Below are 18,295 nucleotides of genomic sequence, written 5' to 3' on the forward strand. Positions count from 1 at the left end.
CCCTCTGATGTGCAGCCAGCGCTCACGCTGGAGTGAGCCTCTCTTAATTAGCCTCTCACTCGCTCAGGGCAGATTGCTGACTCTGCAAGGAGTCAACATGCTCACCAGTGGGGTCCAGCTGAGTTTTGCCCGCATAGAAAACAAGGCCCCATTGTCCTGCCTCTGCCCCACCCCCACCACCAGTTCCTCTCCCAGAATCCTCCGGGCTGTGGCTCACTTGGAGAGATTAGGCCTAAATTCTAAAGGGGAACGGGGTGGGAGGGGGGAAGTGTGTCAGGATAGAAGGCACAAGGAAGAGAAAAAGAGACCACTAGCTAGGATTACAGTCTGAACCTATTAAAAAATATGCACATACTGACTCTGGGTGGTGAACACACAATGGGATTTATAGATGATGTAATACAGAATTGTACACCTGAAATCTATGTAATTTTACTAACAATTGTCACCCCAATAAATAGAAAAAAATATGCACACATATAAATAATAAAGTAAATCATGATCGAAACATACAAAGGTCCAGAATGACATATACTAAATGGTTAAAGGGTGGTTTTCTCTGATTGGTGGGATCAATCCCTTTTTTTCCCCCTTAGGCTGTTCTACAAGTACATTATAAAAAAAAAAATGTATAATGAGCATCTAGCACTTTTTCATAAAAAAAATAGAGTTGTTTAAGTAAGAAGTGTCACACTGATTATTTCCTCTCAGTTTCCAGTGAAGCCAGGAACAAAAAGATATTTGGGAGGTGTGAGGGTGTAGATTCTACCAGTCTGTTTCCATGGTGAGTGGGTGAAACAGCTTCTTGGTCCCTCCCTGTCCACCAGTTCTAGATGCTTCTTCCTCCTACTTGGAGGGAAAAATGGCCCTTACAGGACCCCTGCCCTGGGGCTGTACCCCCCTTTGCAGTCACAGCACTCATGGAGTCCCCAAGCCTGGAACGGCAGAGGCGAGACCAGCCAGGTCACCCCGGCCCACAGTAAGGGGCCTGGGGTCCTCAGGACACCACAGGCCACGCCTTGTGGAAAGCCCTGGCCTCATCAGCCAGCAGCTCGATATCCGTGAGCCCACCCCATGGGCTCCACAGTCACAGGCCGGGCCTTGGAGTGAACAGTGGATGGTAAGGGTCAGAGAAACCAGGGCCTCCAGCTCAGCCTCCCGCCTCCGAAAGAGAGGCCACCCAGAGATTGGGCCCCCGTGTCCCACCCTGCAAAACAAATGTGACCTGTCCTCTGACCTCCAGCTTACCCCGTCTCCCCTCTGACCCACCCCCAAATCCAGCCCCCACCACCCCCCATCCCAGTCTTCCATCCAGGCAGCTGTGAGACCATGCCTGTGCTTTCAAGTGCAGGATTTCGGCTTCCCTAGTGCAGGCTGCTGCTAAATATACACCATTATTGACGGGTGACATGTGGAGGGCTGCTTTCGGTGTGGGCAGAGCACAGAGGAGCCATTTATAAGTCTGGCTTTAAGGGACAGAAGAAACGCCCCCCTTCCCGTGGTGACAGATTCCCCATGTCCAGATTCCAGTCTCCAGTCCGGCCCAGGGCCCTGAGTTGGTGCATGGCATCTGTGATGATGAGTTGCGTGCAGGCAGGCCACCCTCCTGGTATCATGATTCTCCCCTGCAGGAGTGTCCATAGCCCCTGTAATGTGTGTGTTTAATGCTGAATGAGTTCCCTAATCCTCTGAGCAGGGACATGCATCCACAACCCCATTTTATTCAATTCACTTCACAGCAACGTGTACAAGAAACTACCATTCCCATTTGAGAGAGGAAACCTGAAGCAATGCTGATTCCCTGCTTAGAGGCTTTGCAATTGCTGTTCCTTCTGCCCAGAATACTTTTCCATGTGACCCTCATACAGTGGACAGGTGAGGCAAGCGTGAAAAACACTTCAAAGCCCTGAGCCATCATTGAATAAGTCTGGCAGGACCACATAGGGAGAGAAATGCTTGAGGTCCCCCAGCTACCCTAAAGCCCAGCTATTTGAGTCCTCCCAGCCTATATGCTAGGAGAGAAGTCATCTTTGAGATGACCCCAAGCGCACCCATCATCTGACTGCAGCCATGTGAGAATCTGAGTGACAACCACCTAGCTGGGTACAGGCAATTCCTGGACTGGTGAGTCAATGCTTTGGGGGCAGTTTCTTGTGTAGCAATAGCTGAGTAGAACAGACCCACAAAGCTGAGTCCCCTGGGGCTCTGGGCTCCTTGGGGAAAAGGCCTCCAACACTGACAAATCACTGTGAAGAGACTCGTGTCCCAGGTAAGTCTTTATTAGCAAGAGCCTGTGGAGTCTCTGACCTCCCTTGTCAGCGGCATCTCAGGAGAACATCAAGTGACAGGAGGACTTGCATGACTCTCCAGATGGTGGCAATTTAGGGAGGGAAACAGCAGCCCACTTTTCTATTTGAATCCGTAACAGCTTCTAAGTAGGCAAAGAAGGAAGGAGGAAAGGAAACTGTGGCAAAGCGTCCAGTGGGCGTCGGGAATTTTCCTATGCGTCATCACTTCTGTTCTTCCCCGCAATCTGTGAGTTAGGCATGATTATAAGTCTCCTCTAGGGAGGAGGCTCAGAGATGTAGGAGAGTTGTCCAAGGGCACGGCCTGTAACTGCCAGAGGTGGGATGCAGACGAGGTTCATCTGATTCTGCTTTCTCTACAGTAACAGACTTGTGTGGGCAGAAGGAGAGGGGTGAGGGTTAAGCCTAAACAGTACCTACAGCGTTATCCAGTTAAACGTGATGCCGATTAGAATACTGGATATTGTGCTCGTTGCATTCAATATTTTTTCTTCCACTGAACAATCTGGAAATATGTGGCAAGCTTCACGGGGCAGACATGGTGGGTTGGGTTGTAGGAGCCAGGGGTCCAAAAGGTCTCCTGCAACAGAGAAAGACTGGAGCCCTGTTCCTTTTCGTCATCCTGTTCCTTTCGCCATTCCTCCTGACAATATGGCAGCCTCATGGGAGGTAGACTTTGTATGCAGCTGTCAGACTTCCAAGAGCAAATGTTTCCACCCACCAGGGGACAGTTGCATGGCCTTTGAAAGAGCTGGAGCATCACTTCCACTTCATTCTGTTGCTCTGTCGCCAGCACACCCTGATTCAAGGGCAGGGTCACAGGCCCACCTCTCCATGCTGTGGTGCTTGCATCTGTGTTGAAACGCCACACGAGGACATCTTGTATGGTCCAGTGGCTTCCGTCTCACTCAGAATAAAACCAGAGCCCTTACCAAGACCACCTGGACCACCCTTCCTGTCCTGCTGCCACACATGCCTCACGGCAACCACCCTCCCCCTTGATCACTCCATTCCGGTCACGCTAGCTACCGTGTTTCCCTGAAAATAAGACCTAACTGGACCATCAGCTCTAATGCATCTTTTGGAGCAAAAATTAATATAAGACCTGGTTATAACATTATATTACACCGGGTATTATGTTATATTCTACCCAGTCTTATACTAAAATAAGACTGGGTCTTATGTTAAGTTTTGCTCCAAAAGACACATTAGAGCTGATGGTCTGGCTAGGTCTTAGTTTCAGGGAAACATGGTGGCTATCCATGAATTCTCTGAGCACGTAGTCATCCCAAGACCTTGGCTTTGCTGTTCCCTCGGCCGTGCCCAATCTCTCACTGAGATTTCTGTTCCAATATGTTGTCACAGAGGCCTGCCTCCCCGACTAAAGGAGCATCCCCGTATCTCTCCATCCCTTACTTGCTCTGGTAGTATTTGTAGAACTTAACTACTCCCTGCAGTTCAGAATGTCTACCCCCAATAAAACACAACCCTGAGAGCAGTACTTGGGTTCACAGCTATATCCCTAACACCCGGAACGAGATCTGGTCCTTAGCAGATGCGCAACCAATACCTGCTGAATAAATGAATGAATAGATGGATGACGGACCCAACACGGAACCTTGAGTTGAACGTGAGCCCGGCCCTCACGACTTCCCTAGGCTGCAGTGAGGGGCTCCCCTGACCAATGACATCAGCTCGCCATCTCTCTTGGTTTCTCCCTCACCAGGACTGACCTGGGAAGGCCGCCCAGGCCCGTCAGCTGCAGAATTCGATGAGATAAGGGCGTTTGTCCATCTTTTACGGAAGACCCTGCATCTCGGCGTGCTAATTCATGATCCCACTACTCTGATAAGAAGCCACACCTGGACGTGAGGTGTGACTCACATACTTCTCCTGCCCTGGGACAGGTAGAAGAGTCTCGCCTGAGAGAGTGGGGCATCTTGAAAAATGTAACATATTGTTCAGTCATTGTAAAACATGCAAACCTAGAATATAGAAAGAAACATAGATGAGAAAACATGGGGGTGAGGGAGCAGGTGAATTGCATAGAATCCCAACACGAGACACAACACATGTTTTTAACATGGTGTGATTCCAGATGTTTTGGGTGATAAATGGTTTTTTTTTAACTTTTCACTGAAGTATTACACACAAAGGGAAAGCACACTCATAAATGTACAGTTCAAGATTTTTCACCAATCAAGCATGTGTGTAAGAGCGCACACAGGAACATTTGTGTGACACATATGTGAACATGCATGTAACTGTGCACACATGAAGTTTAAACACATAAGGCAGGGTGGTGCTAAGCCTATCCTACTTTAGCCTCCATTTTCACAAAACATTTTCATTCTCCCCCGTTGTTCTTTCCCACCGAAGCCTGTTCCTTCACAGGTCAGCACCCCTCCCTCGTAGAGCCAAATCCCCTAGAAAGATCTCAGGTGGCAGAGGGGGGTCTCTCCCACAGGTGGTCATGACTTTCCACGGACATATAAGTCAACGGTCTGTCTCCCTGGCTGGACCGAGGCCCCAAGGGCAGGACCACCCAGCCTGCTCTGCTCCCACGTCCCCAGCCTCTGGTGTCTGGTCCTGCTCTAGAGCTTTGAGCCTTCTTCCAGGATGTTAACATAGCTTTCCTGAGACCTCAGGCCTCAGTCGCCAGCCGCCCCACCTCTCAGCAACCCCACGGTCTCCAGGAGAAAACGGGAGCGGCTCCAGCCCACTTGCCCCATCAAGACTTCACAGAGGCCCAGCAGGCGGGATCCAGGAAAGATTTATCAGCCCCTCCGCCCTGTGAAAAGCATTCCGTCAAAAAATTTGAAAAACGCGTCTCATATTCAGCATTTGGAGACAGCTATTCCCTTCTGAGAAGGGCAAGGGATGTAAAAGCCATCAGTCCCTCGCGTGGCTGTCCAGCAGCCGGGAGATCACGTCCTGATGGGTGGACAGGAGGCCTCGGAGGCCAGGTGGCCGGGGTGGAGAGAGGGCCCCTGTCCAGCACTACGTCCCCCCGAGGGGAGGTGCCTGTGGTCTGGGGGGAGCAGGGCGTGTGCAGGGTAGACAGGGGTGCGGCCCAAGATGAATGGGTGTGGGGATGCTGTGAACAGAGCACCTGGAGAGAAATGGGATGGAAAGAGAGAGGCGGCAGAGCACAGCCTCAGAAATTCATTCCAGGTTCTCCACGGCTTCTCCCTGAGCTGTGGAAAAGGAGAAATATATGCTGGCAGAGCAGCTTCCCAGACCACCCATTGGGGATCAGGAAAGCCGCTGTTCTGAAAGCCTGAGCTAAACAGGCAGGAGCTCCCGGACGGTCTGGGGAGGGCAGATTTTGCAGTCTTGTTCCGTCCAGCTCCCCGAGCTGGGCTTTCCACGAGCTGAGAGCCAGGACTTGAAACACGCATTTGGTGATCGTAGGACCACTGGCTGTTCTGAAAACTCCACCAGCCCGTGCCTCAGGCCTTCTGCACTCGCCAGTCCCTCACCCAGGGACTTGCTCGCGGTCTTACTTTCTTGTCTCATTTCGTTTTAGCCCAGATGTCACCTCCTCTGAAAAGCCTTCCTCAGTCACACACGCTACAGATGGGTCCCCTGATACCACATCCACACAGGTGCACACCCACGGGCACGGGCACACATACAGCTGCACACACACATACAGGCACACACACATACAGGCACACATATACCAAATACCAAATACAGCAAGGCACGCACAGGCCTGTGTGCACACACCCAGACACACATATAGCGATGCACACACACACACACACACACACACATGCCCGCACACGTGTGTGCACACTACAATATAGCAAGGTGATCAGAAGACAGACCTCTGGAACCACACCAATTTAGGTCAATTCCCGCCTCTGCTATGTGGCCTTGGTAGGTGCCTTAACCTTTCTGTGCCTCGGTTTCCCCGTAAGTGAAAGAGTAGATGATAATATTGCCCATTTCCTAAGCCTGTTAGGGGAAGGGAGTGTTAGATGAGGTAATGGGTGTGTAGTACTTAGCCTGACTGCAGAGCTAGGACACAGGGAGAAGCAGCTGTCATCGTCACCCCATCAAGTGTGTGTGTGTGTGTGTGTGTGTGTGTGTGTGTGTCTGTATGTGTGTGTGTGTGTATATATATATATATATATATATGAACAGCATCCGAGATTATTTTAGCTACTTGTCTGCTTACGTCTCTCTGCCTGGAATGTAAGCTTCACAGAGGCCACCTGGCCCTTCGTGGAGGGAAAGAATAATGACGGGATAGACATTGCATGAAGGAATCTTCTCAGCCTTCTCCCTGGGCCCTCAGTCTCGCACAGCCCACATGCTGGGAAGCCATCGTCAAGTGCGGCGGAACGCTGCTGTGACACCATGATGGCTACCAGCCATCACCTGAGTGCTGTGCGCTATTCTAGATGGCAATCTCATTTTGTTCTTATAATCAGCCCACGAAATGGGTCCTTTTGTCAGCATTTTACAGACACAGGAAAGTGGAAGCCCCAAGAGGGTAAATGCATTAGCCAAGGTCACATAGCTGAAAGCAGTAACCACTGTCTTGAAACTCAAATTGTTCGACATTCAGATGTCTGCAATGTGGGCCTCCAGAAGTCCTTCCCTTTTATTTCGCTGCTGTAAGATACCATTGAACCTCATGACACCCCTGTCAGAAGGCCCTACTCCGATCTCTTTCTGACTAATGAGTTAACTGAGGGGTTAGGCAATGTCCTTGGAGCCACCCAAAACCGCAGCATGTGGCAGAGCCCTATTCAAACCCAGGACTGACCCAGACTCTGGTTCACTTTGCTATGAGCTTTCTTACTCTCGTGGCAGTATTGGACCCTCCCCCATATAGGTGGGAAGACTAAGGCTCAGAGAAGGCAAATGACAGGCCCAAGCCCCTCACGTCATCAATAGTGGGCAGTTTGGACTCCACACAGGTCACCCTGGTTCTAGTGTCCATCCTGCTACACCCGACGCAACAGCTCCAGATTTGGGAATTCTGGCTCAGCATCTCACGCAGCACCCCACCCCGGTTGGTCATAGTCAGAGTTGGAAAGCAGATTCTCTCTCGGTTGCATCCCTTTTACAATTCTCTCCTAGGGGGTTAATGAGGAGCAGCTCCCAGTCCTTCTCATCCTTCATGTAGAAGGTTCACGATGAGGCTTCCAGCAAAACCCCCATCAGCTCAGCACCCCAGAGGCTGTCCCAGAGCCCGGGGTGCTTAGTGAGAATGACAGCAGCCAGCTGCTCACTCTGTCCCCGAGACAGACCAAAGCTGCTTCAATGACACTCTTGGAACTTTCCCTCATGTTCCTTGCCCAGAATCACCGGACGGCCAGACCCCAGGAATCTGCCTGCTTGAAGGAAACAAATCCAGTGTTTTGCTGCCCACGCTCAAGACCCAGAGGGTCTCTCAGAGTAAGGTTTACGAGGCGGCTTCTGGATTTGATTACAAGGAAATCTGTTCCCCATCTCAACCCCTCAACTCTCTCTGCCCTCGACTGTAGGAATGTGACATTGGCGGATTTCTCAGCAACTCCCTTGTTCCTTACAGACACCGGACTGTGAGCTAACGTTCTACCTCGTTTGTGCAACTCACGAATTACAGTGCAATGGAAAGAAACAGATTTCTGAACCCCTAAATAGGTGAGGCATGAGCTGCCTTGGCATGCCGCAACAAATTGCTATAAACTGGGTGGTTTAAAACAACAGAAATTTATTGTCTCCCAGGTCTGGAGGCCAGGAGTCTGAAATCGAGGTGTCAACAGGAGTCTGAAATCGAGGTGTCAACAGGGCCATGCTCCTTCCAAAGGGGCTCGGGGAGGCTCCTTCCTGCCTCTTTCAGCTCCGGGGGCTCCAGGCGTCCTTGGCTTGTGGCCACCTCACTCCTGTCTCTGCCTCCATCTTCACAGGGCCTCTCCCTGTGTGTGTCTTTCCTCTGTGTCTCTTATAAGAGACACAACTTGTTATTGGATTTAGGGCCTGGCCAGTAACCCGGGATGATCTCATCGCAAATCCTTAGCTCGATCACATCTGCAAAGATGCCACATAAGGTCACATTCACATGTTCTGAGGATGAGGGAACGGACATGTTTTGTGGAGCACCACTCACCCCTCTACAGCGAGTTTTCTTTTTTCTTTTGAGCAAGTACACGAAGGACCCTCACCTCCTGGGGCAATCCCTGGGCTGAGAACTGAGCTGGGCGGGGGGTAGGGGGCATAGGCTCTAGGGTCAGCCCTGCTGCACGCCGCTCAGGGGACCTTCTCTTAATCATCATGTGCCCTATTCTCAGAGCTGAGGACCCAGCAAGAACCACAGCCAACCAAGGCCCAGCTTTCTCTGAGTTTACGTGCCAGTTGGGGAGACAGACAGTAAACGTTTATTTACAAGAGTAAGTGGATAAATAAATATGTCACGTAAATATTTATTCGTAATAAATATTTACAAAGAAAAATATAGCGGGGTGAGGGATAGAGAAGGAAGGGATAAGAATGGTGCTTTAGAGTGTTCACCGGAGGTCTTGCCGATGACAGAGCTTCCGAGGTCAAGAAGGGAGCCCTGAAAATAGGGAGGGGTGGTTGCCGGCAGAGGGAAATGCTGTGCCAAGGCCCCAGATGGGTGTGCATGTGGAGCATTTGTAGACATTGAAGAAGCCAAGCAGGGTCAGGGAGATGACCGGGCAGGATCACGCAGGGTTTGGAATTTTCTCTAACTGTGCATGGAAGCTGCTGGAAGGTTTCCAGCAATAAGTGAGAGAGTTGGATTTGCCTTTTAGGGGCTCACTCTGGATGGTGAGGGGACAGTAGAGTCCAAGACAGCATAAGCAGGGAGGCTCTGGGCAGATGGAAAGGGAGGCATGTGATAGAGTTCTGGACAGAGCTTGAACCCTGCTTCTGGACCTGGTACCTCATCTGGGCAATGAGAGGTTAAAGGGAGAGTTCCACAGACGACATTCAGCCCCTCAGGAGTCGTGCAAGATGACACACCCATGCCCGCACATCCCATAAGGAACGGGCCAACACGAGTCACCACCACCACCGGAAACACCCATTGTACAGCTGCATTTCAGAGCATCTAATAACGTGGGGAGTTAGGTGGAGGGCAGGGTTGCCCCAGCCCAGCACCACTGATGTTTGGGGGGGGCGGGGGGGGCGTCCTATGCCTGATCGGTTATGAAGCAGCATCCCTGGCCTCCACTCACTAGATGCCATTTAGCACCCCCACCCCCTAGTTATAACAACCAACAGTCTTCAGACCTCGTCCAGCGTCCCCTGTAGGATACAATCACCCCGTTGGAGAACCCCTGTCCTGGGGGACAGCTGGCATGGTCTAGCACAGCAAAGAGCTCCTGGTCTCCTGCCGGCCCTCAGACCTCTGCAGGGGTGGGAATAAGAGCGCATTCCATGGCCTGGGGCTGGCTATGTGCAGTGAGCCACTTGCCTGGAGCCTGCCACCCACCAAACCCTGGTGGCTCCCTAAGATACATCGTCATGTCACCGGGTCCCAAATGTGTCACACTTCCATTCTCATCTATTACCAACCAACCCTGAGACCACATCGAGTTGCCTCCCTCTGACTTCCAGACTTCTCATCCCTAAAGCAGGAGGAGTGAGAAAATGAGCTGATGCACAAGCTATCCTCTCCCGGCCTCAGTTTCTGATCCCCCAAAGTACCTTCCAGCTCTGGCCTTCTGCTCTGTATCCCTGGCACGTCCCTCCATGTCTGAAGCCACTCTTTAAAGACCCCTGAATACCCCTTCGATGTCCAGTGGCCATGGACAGGAGGGTGCAAAGGGAGGTAAGAGGACTGTGTTTTGACCGTGTGACCAGCTGCAAACCAGGAGAGGCTTCCGGAACACCCACTGTGTTGGTGGGTGACAGGCTTTGATGGCCTGCCAGAAATGATAGCCAGGCCCTGTTTGCTTTGCTTTATCTGAGTGTTTTGCACCAATATTACCTCTCGTCCCCTCTGTCCCCTTACAGGGGTTATCAGCAGGCAGCCATAGCATCTGCTGCCTGGGGGTGAAGCCCGCAGTGACCTTTCCCACACCCACCTGTCTGCACCCTAGATCAAGGCCCTCTCCCTTCACCCAGACCATTCTAGAGGGCCACCCCAAAAAGGGTGTGCCTGGAAAAGAGACCACCCTCCTATAGAATTCTGTTCTTTCCACAAAATGCTCCAGAACCCCGTCATTTCCAAGAAGGAGCCCCAGGGATATGAAGATTTATGAGTGAGGAGAGACCTTAGCTGTTTTCTCTTCCCAACAGGCCAGCACATTAAAACCACCTGGTGCATGAGTGTCCTGTGGCTGCTGTAACAAAGTCTCACACACTGGGCAGCTCCAACAGCAGAAATGTATTCTCCCACAGTCCCGGAGGCCAGAAGCCCGGGACCAAGGTGCTGGCAGGGCTGGTTCCTTCTGGGGCTGTGAGGGCCTCTCTGCCCGCTCCTGCTGGTTTGCTGGCAATCTTTGGTGCTCCTTGGCTTGTAGAAGCATCATCCCATCTCTACCTCCATCTTCACATGGGGTCCTCCCTGTGTGCGTCTGTCCGTGTCCAAATTTCCCCTTTTTATAAGGACACTGGTCATATCAGAGCCGGCCCACTCTAAGGACCTCATCATAACTTGATCTGCATCTGCACAACTCTGTCTGCAAATGTCACAGTCACTGGGGGGTCAGGACTTCAACATTGGGGGAACACAACTCAACCCCTAATCAACAATAACATACCAAAGCCTGGTCCCACCCCCGATCAACGAAAGCAGATATCTAAGGGGAGGCCAGTGTGCTTCCAATGTGGAACCACATGAAATGCTGCTCTAGGCGATCCGATGTGGGGAAACCTAGTCTCCAGAAATGAGCGTGAGATGCCCAAAGTCACCTGGTGGCACAGGCAGCCTGGAACGGAGGTCTCCTCCCTCCTGGTTTATGCCACGTCCTCAGCAATAGGCTTTTTGCAGACCTGGGGGGTCTGGGGGTCCTAAGCTTGAATCTGCATGGTGGAGGATGATGGTCCCGCAGCCGAGCCCCCAAGCTGAACTTGGTATGCGCGTTTTCTGAGTTAGTATTCTGTATTCTTTTAGTTTTAGCCTCACAATCCTAAATGGTGCATGGGAGTATGGTCTCCATTCTCTCCAGGTGGAATCTGAGATTCAGAGGCAAATTCACTTACTCAGTGCAGCACAGCTGGGTAGAGGTGGGGACATGGAGGTAGGATTGAAACCCAGGCCCATCCATCTCCACAGCCTGCACAAGTCCCCCATCTGATGCTGCCCAGGAAAACCAGACTGCCGGTGCTGGTCTGTGTTAGACCTTACGGGACCCACCGGATGGCTTATGGGAATCTCCCTGTGACGGGTTCAAGAATGGCTCAGAATGAGACAGACCGATGTTCTAGTCCACGCACCGCCACTTACTCACCGTGTGGCCCGGGGCAAGTTGCTTCACCAGCCCGCGCCTCAGCTTTCTCATAGCAGAGTAGGACCACTCCAACGACCTCATCTTTGGTCACCAGCGGTAGGAAAGTAGCACCTACCACTTCGGGTTGCTGGGGGATCAAATGGATCGATGCGAATAACATGCTTCTCATGACACCTTGAGACATGTCAGCTCTTACGATGACTTCCAAGGGCAGCTTGTGGCTCCACCGAGGTGGGCCCAGCTGTCCCCCAGCTGCTGTCTCTGAATTTATGTTTCAGATCAGCCCTGGCCCCATCCCCACTCGCACCTCCCCATGGGCCCATGACATCTCACTCCAAGGACTGTCAGAGCCGCTATTAAGGTGATAAATCTCCCACGGGTTCCTGCTGCCCTTCCTCCACTTTCTGCACAGACGATGCCGTTATAAATGCGTCCGGCCCATGAAACCTAACCTCAACACGCCCCGTGAGAGGGGCGGCATCTGCCACCACCAGTGCTTCGTCTGACTGGAAGCCAGTGCCTGCATTTCCCACCCCCCACCCCCGCCCCAAGCCTGGGCTCCAGGGCAGGGATCTTGCAAAGAGTAGCTTTGCTGCTGATTCTAATCTGGGTGCACCCCCAGGGCAGGCAGGGTTCCACAGAGGGGGCCAGGTGCAAGCGACAGCAAACCAAAGAGTTCGCAAAGTGCAGAGATGAAGAGGTGAGTGCCTCAGACCCCACATCTGGGCCCCCAGCCCAAGCTCTGGGATCTGTCTTGCCACACGTTGTAGACAAGGATGACAGTCTCATCTAACTCCTCCATCAAAGGAACTTATTGGCTCATCTAACAGAATAGCCCAAGGGTAGTCTGGGGGTTTCAGGCATGGCCTGCTCCAGGGTTCAAACAATGTCTCTGGACATTGACGTCCCTCTCTATTTCTGCACTCCACCACAGGTTCCAGGGACTATATGTGGATGCCTGGGTGTTTGTTTTTTTTGGGGGGGGCACTTTTCAGCCTATTACATGTGTACATATGGGGTACAAAGCATGCTTTGTGACTGGCACAGATAACAAAAGTGGCTACTTCTGCTAAGGACAACCGATTTGATTTTGGCTCACTGGTTTACCTTATTTTAAAATAATAATAGAAAACCTTATTTTAAAATAATAATAAGTGTGACTTATGGAGTGTTCACTACAGGCCTGCGGTGATCCACTTTGAAGTTCTTCCCTATATTCCAAGGGGGGGTCCACAAACCCGTTTCACTGATGAAGAAACTGAGGCTCAGAGAGGTATTTAATCTGCCCAAAGGCAGAGTAGCGATTAAGTTGAATACCATCTACTCCAGAGCCTGTGTTTTTTTCAGTATATCCTGCAGTCTCCCTTGTTTGAAAAATCCATCATTGGAAAATGAACTAATTTCAATGCTATGTACGACTAAACCTCAGTGCTTACAACATGCCAGCACTGGGCTAACACTTCTCTGCTGTCACTGATTCAACAACTATGAAGGCCCGTTTCCAGGAGCCTGCCGCTCCGGTCATGTGGAGAAGGAGACATATTGTTCTCAACGCTCAAGGAATTTAGAATCTGATGACAAAATAGGATTGCTGCAACCATGTAATCCCTGTGAAACTCTTACAAGGTGGGTATAACGATGATTGCTCAGAGGGTGACGAGGGCACTGAGGTTCAGAGGGGCCCCCAACTGGTGAATGGCAGAGGCAGAAGGAAGAGCGCTTGTGTCTCTCCCTCTTCTTACAAAGACACTAATTCCATCATGCGAGCGCCACCCTCAGCATCCCATCTAACCCTGATTACCTCCCACAGGCCCCTTCCCCAAATACCATCGCATTGGAGGTTAGGGCTTCAACGTACAAACTTGGGGGAGTGGGAGACACCATTCAGCCCACTGAAATGAGTTAGTAGCGTATTACGAATGTAAACCTCTGAATGCCCTAGGAGAAAAGAGGAAACACCAGAAATTATGCTAAGCCAAGGATCTAGCTATGAGAATAGATTACTCTGCTATTTCATAAAATACATTGCGCAATGATGATGCTATGGGGATAACAAGCGTGGAATCTAAACACCCCTCAGGATGCCTTCTCCATTAAATGGGCTCATGCAGAGGTCCACCGAGCGACTGACCCCACCGCAAATTGTTTTTCCACTCGATATTCATGGAGGAGAGAGCCAGACATGGTGAATTACTAGGGGCCTTAAGATGACCCAGTTGGAGTCACCTTGTGCGAGCCCACCAGCTATCTGGTGATTGACGGGTAGACACGTGGTACAATCCATCACGAGGACCTGACTCAGGAAAGACAGATCCGTGGGAGAGCTAAAACAGATGTCGGGGTGGGAGGGGCACGGGAGGCTCTAAGAGCCAGCCTAGGGCTCCTGCCACATGGCAGTGCTGGGTGCTGGAAACACCTTCTCCTGATGTCACGTTAGAGATGGTTCTTCTAGACAGCCACAATCTCAGAAAATAAGTGACCAAATACCTACATACCTAAAGTGATCAAATACCTAAACATTATTGTGACATCCAGATGGTTACAATACATCAATTCCAAATTTGCAGAAAAAATAAAAATACACGTACTTTTTCATTATTAGTCGATGTGGGGTAAATTGCTGTCATTTTGCTGTAGTGGCCAAACGTTATTCAGACTTCAACAAGCCTTAATGACGTCACTTTTACATCCTGCACGAGGACACCCTGCATGAGAAGACTCTCAGCCAAAACACTAAAAAAATTTAGCACAATCTGTTCATGCCGTTTTAAGAACAATGTCCAACACCCTTTCAATGGTTTCTACCACAAATTGACTGGCATTTAAGGCAAATGTTGACCTTTCGGTCACATTAAAAATTCCTAGATGGTATGTTCCATATGTGTGCTTCCTACTGAAATGGCAGTGTCTCCTTAAAGATTTTTGGACCAAGGATACTGGATAGTGCTGGGTGAACTGGTTCCTCAGGCTCAGACTTACACAAACTATCTCCTCTGTGGGAGAAGCATCTGTGCCATAGAATCCAGCATGTCCGAGCAGGAAGAGACCCTTGGAGACGAGCTGCACTGGAAGTTTTCCAACACTTCCTTCTCTAGACTGGATTCTGTCTAGGAATCACCAGGAAAACTCACATTTATCCTGATCAATCCTCCTCCTCCCCCAGCCTCCTCCGGGGCTTCCTGACTCAGTAGAGCTGGAGTATGTGGTGCCGGGTCATGTGTGTTTTCTAGATACTCTTGGAGGAATTTGGATGGACATGCAAGGGGGTAACCCTGAGCCTGGTCATCTTAGAGACAGGGAACATGCACATTGGTGACGGGGGAGCTCACGGTGAGGGTCCACACAGTGAAGAGAGGAGCCCGAGGCATGTGGAAAGTCAGCGGAGTCCTTAGTGGCCAGACTGCGCTCAGAGCTTCGCAGACACAATGCTAGTAAGTGGGAGTGTGACACCAAAAAGACACAGTCAAGCCCTAAGCCCTGGAATCTGTGAATGTGACCTCATTTGGAAATAGGGACTTTGCAGATGTCTTAGTGAAGATGAGGTCATCCTGAATTAGGACAACCCTTAAATTCATTATGACAGGTGTCCTTCTAAGAGGGAGATTTGTGACCGACACAGAGACAAAGGCCATGTGACAACAGAGGTAGAGATGGAATGATGCGGCCACACACCAAGGGACTCCTGGAGCCCCCAGAAACTGGAAGAGGCAGGAAGGATCCTCCCCTACAGCCTCCAAAGGGAGCCTGGCCCAGCCCACACTTTGATTTCCGACATCTGGTCTCCAGACCTTGGAGACATAGATGTCTTAGTTTAAGCACCCTACCGTGTTTCCCCCAAAATAAGACCTAACCGGAAAATAAGCCCTAGCATGATTTTTCAGGATGACATCCCCTGAACATTAGCCCCAATGCGTCTTTTGGAGCAAACCTTCATATGAAACCGGTCTTCTTTTCAGGGAAACACGGTAGTTTGTGTGTTTGCTATACCCAGGAAACTGGTACCACAACTAACTACAGGACCATGTACCAAGGATTGGCCCCACCCTTGCTCTGAGGAGAGGGGCAGTTTTAACCCTGGTAGGTGGAGCTTTGCAGCTGACTCTAAATGAAATGTCTGTAGTACATGTTTGTTCTCCAAACACACAAAACTGGGTGTTTCCCATAAGCAGAGACGTGTGTCACAGGGAGGTCTCTGACCACCTGGAGACTGGGGACATTTGCTCGGAGGGCTGGTTCCGAGAGGGCCCTTTCCCCGGAGACCTGTCAGACTAGGCACAAAACGTGCCTAGTGCTTCCCAACTGCAGGCCTCTCTGCATCCGTCATTCCATCTCCCACAGTTCACCCCGTCCCCTTGCCTGCATACGGAACGTGAACCAGGACTCACTTCCACTGTAGCCAGGAGCCGATCATGAGGGCAGCCAAGAAGAGCCCAGTCCAGTTCAGAAGGGTAGTGAGCAAAATACCCTCCTCCTGCCACACTTCTGCTCTCAGAACCATATAGCTCTACTGAGGACTCCAGATTCCAGGCAGGCTCAACGCCTTCACCAGGAGGCAAGGACTCATGGGGACCTGGCCCTGCCCAAACCGCAGTTAGCAGTCATGAGCCCGGCCCAGGTCCATGACAGTTGTCCCCACCAAGGGGCAGAAGAAATATGGTGCAAGGGCCAAGAGTGGGGGTCACGGTCACACCGCTGCACTGGAATGTGACCTCTGCAGCTTATAAGGATTGAGTGTGGGAAAGTTACTTAATTCCTAGGAGCTAAACTTCCTCATCTCCAGAAGGGAGAAGAATCACATCTGCTCCTTGTTGGGATTAAATGCCACAGCGCCCAGCATAAGAGAAGTGCACGTTGAATGTAACTCTGACTGTGGACTTCGTTCTGGCTCTGGCTGCAAACGGCCATGTCCCAGCTGTTTGGCAGCCTCTGGGCAGTTTGGACTGAGGACAGAAGGCTTTGGAAACCCAGTGGAAGCAGGAAGCAGGAAGCAGGGGGAAATGAGAGGCCCCGGAAAGGGGCCCTGAGTATGTGCGGGGCTGGAGGCAGCTCCACATGGACGAGCACAACCATTGAGGCGGGAACATCTGGCAGAGCATCTGCTTCTAAAGACACGGGAAGCAGGGAAGAGAGCTGAGGCCGGCGCTCCCCTGTGGCAGGTCCTGCTCACGGGGCTTGCTGCCTTCCTCAGGCATTCACACCCTGCCCACTGAGAATCTCCAGTAGTTCCCTAGCGCCCCCAGGGTCACGTCCTAGCCGCTCACGTGTATTTCAGAGCGTGGTCTGGTCTGGCCTCTGATTGCCTCGCCAGCTTCCTCCTTCACCATGCTAACCGTTCCCTCACGTCAAATTGCACACCCTAGCCGAGCTGACTTGCTTTTAATCCTCTTGGTGACTGGTGTTTCAGGTCCAGACCTGGACCTCCTCAGACTCTTCTGCACCTGCCTGTATTTGACTCAGCCTCCAGGTTTCAGCTCAGAGGTCCCTGCCTCAAGAGGCCTTCCCACCTCCTCCCTGTGTGTCCATGGCCATGGCAGCCTAGGGCCCAGCTCAGTGTTTGGCACACAGTGGGGGCTTGGGGAATGAATGGAATGGGAGAATTTAATGGGACTCGACAATAAATATTTTTGAGCACGTACTGTGTGCCTGGCCGTTCTGAACCCCATGATTCAGCAGTGAGCAGAAGAGATAGAAATGGGCTCCCATTCTGGCTGGGGAGAGATAGTCAATAAACCAGGAAATAAGTAAAATATGTTTTTCACTTATTTAAAAAGGGAAGGAACGTAGGAAATGTACCTAGAGAATCAAAAATTCTATAGAGTCGACTGAGAAGGGCTTACTGAACAGGTGATTTTTTAGTATAAATCTAAAGCAGTGAGGGGATGAGCCATGTAGGTGGACAGATGGATGGATGGACGGACGGATGGATGGATGGATGGATGGATGGATGGATGGATGGATGGATGGATGGAACATGGATGGATAAATGGCTGATGACTGGAAGGAAGGAAGGAAGGAAGGAAAGAAGGAAGGAAAGAGTGAATAAATGAATGAGCAAAGGAACACTGAACAGCCCTATGATACATACAGACAATTCCTTTTATCTCCATCATTATCATGGTTCTTTTGCATGTTTGGCCATCTGCACCGCACCTGTCCTTCAATGTCTATGTTGGAAGCTTCTTGTGGTGACGCTAGACTGTATCCATCTCTTCTCTCAATTCCTAGGACCCTTAGAAGCTGTACCCCAAATTCAGATGGACTCAACACTAGCATTGCCTGATATGAGGTCAAGCAAGAGAGCTTTAAGTTTCACTCATGGAAAAGCTTCCTGCACAACTAATTTCTACACAATAAATTCCATTTTGTCTTGCTTGTTTTTTTAATCAGTTTAAATACTAATTCTTTTATGAGGGTGAAGGGAGACGGATGCAGGGTATTAAAATGTGAGAACATGGAAAACATGTTTAAAAAGATCACTTAACACCATGTTCTGTTATATTCGTGTCATGTTCCAGTGTCAACTGCTTCTCCTACAGGGACAATCTTCCCAAATAAATGCAAAGCAAGGGA

At 50.7% G+C, this 18,295-nt stretch overlaps 1 long non-coding RNA gene across 2 annotated transcripts in view; it reads right to left on the reverse strand.

The window, feature by feature from the left end:
• The window catches only part of LOC117034369 (uncharacterized), a 127,424-nt gene that overhangs the window by 30,821 nt on the left and 78,308 nt on the right, over positions 1 to 18,295 (reverse strand). Inside the window, exon 6 of one of the 2 annotated variants that reach the window (XR_004425080.1) lies at positions 8,233 to 8,336. The exons of the other annotated variant lie outside the window; for it this stretch is intronic. This is a non-coding gene — a long non-coding RNA (uncharacterized LOC117034369). Of the gene's footprint in view, positions 1 to 8,232; positions 8,337 to 18,295 lie in introns of those variants that run through there. 2 annotated transcript variants of the gene reach the window in all.

Source organism: Rhinolophus ferrumequinum, chromosome 15, assembly GCF_004115265.2.
Source record: "Rhinolophus ferrumequinum isolate MPI-CBG mRhiFer1 chromosome 15, mRhiFer1_v1.p, whole genome shotgun sequence".
In the NCBI taxonomy this organism is placed as follows: Eukaryota; Metazoa; Chordata; class Mammalia; order Chiroptera; family Rhinolophidae; genus Rhinolophus; species Rhinolophus ferrumequinum.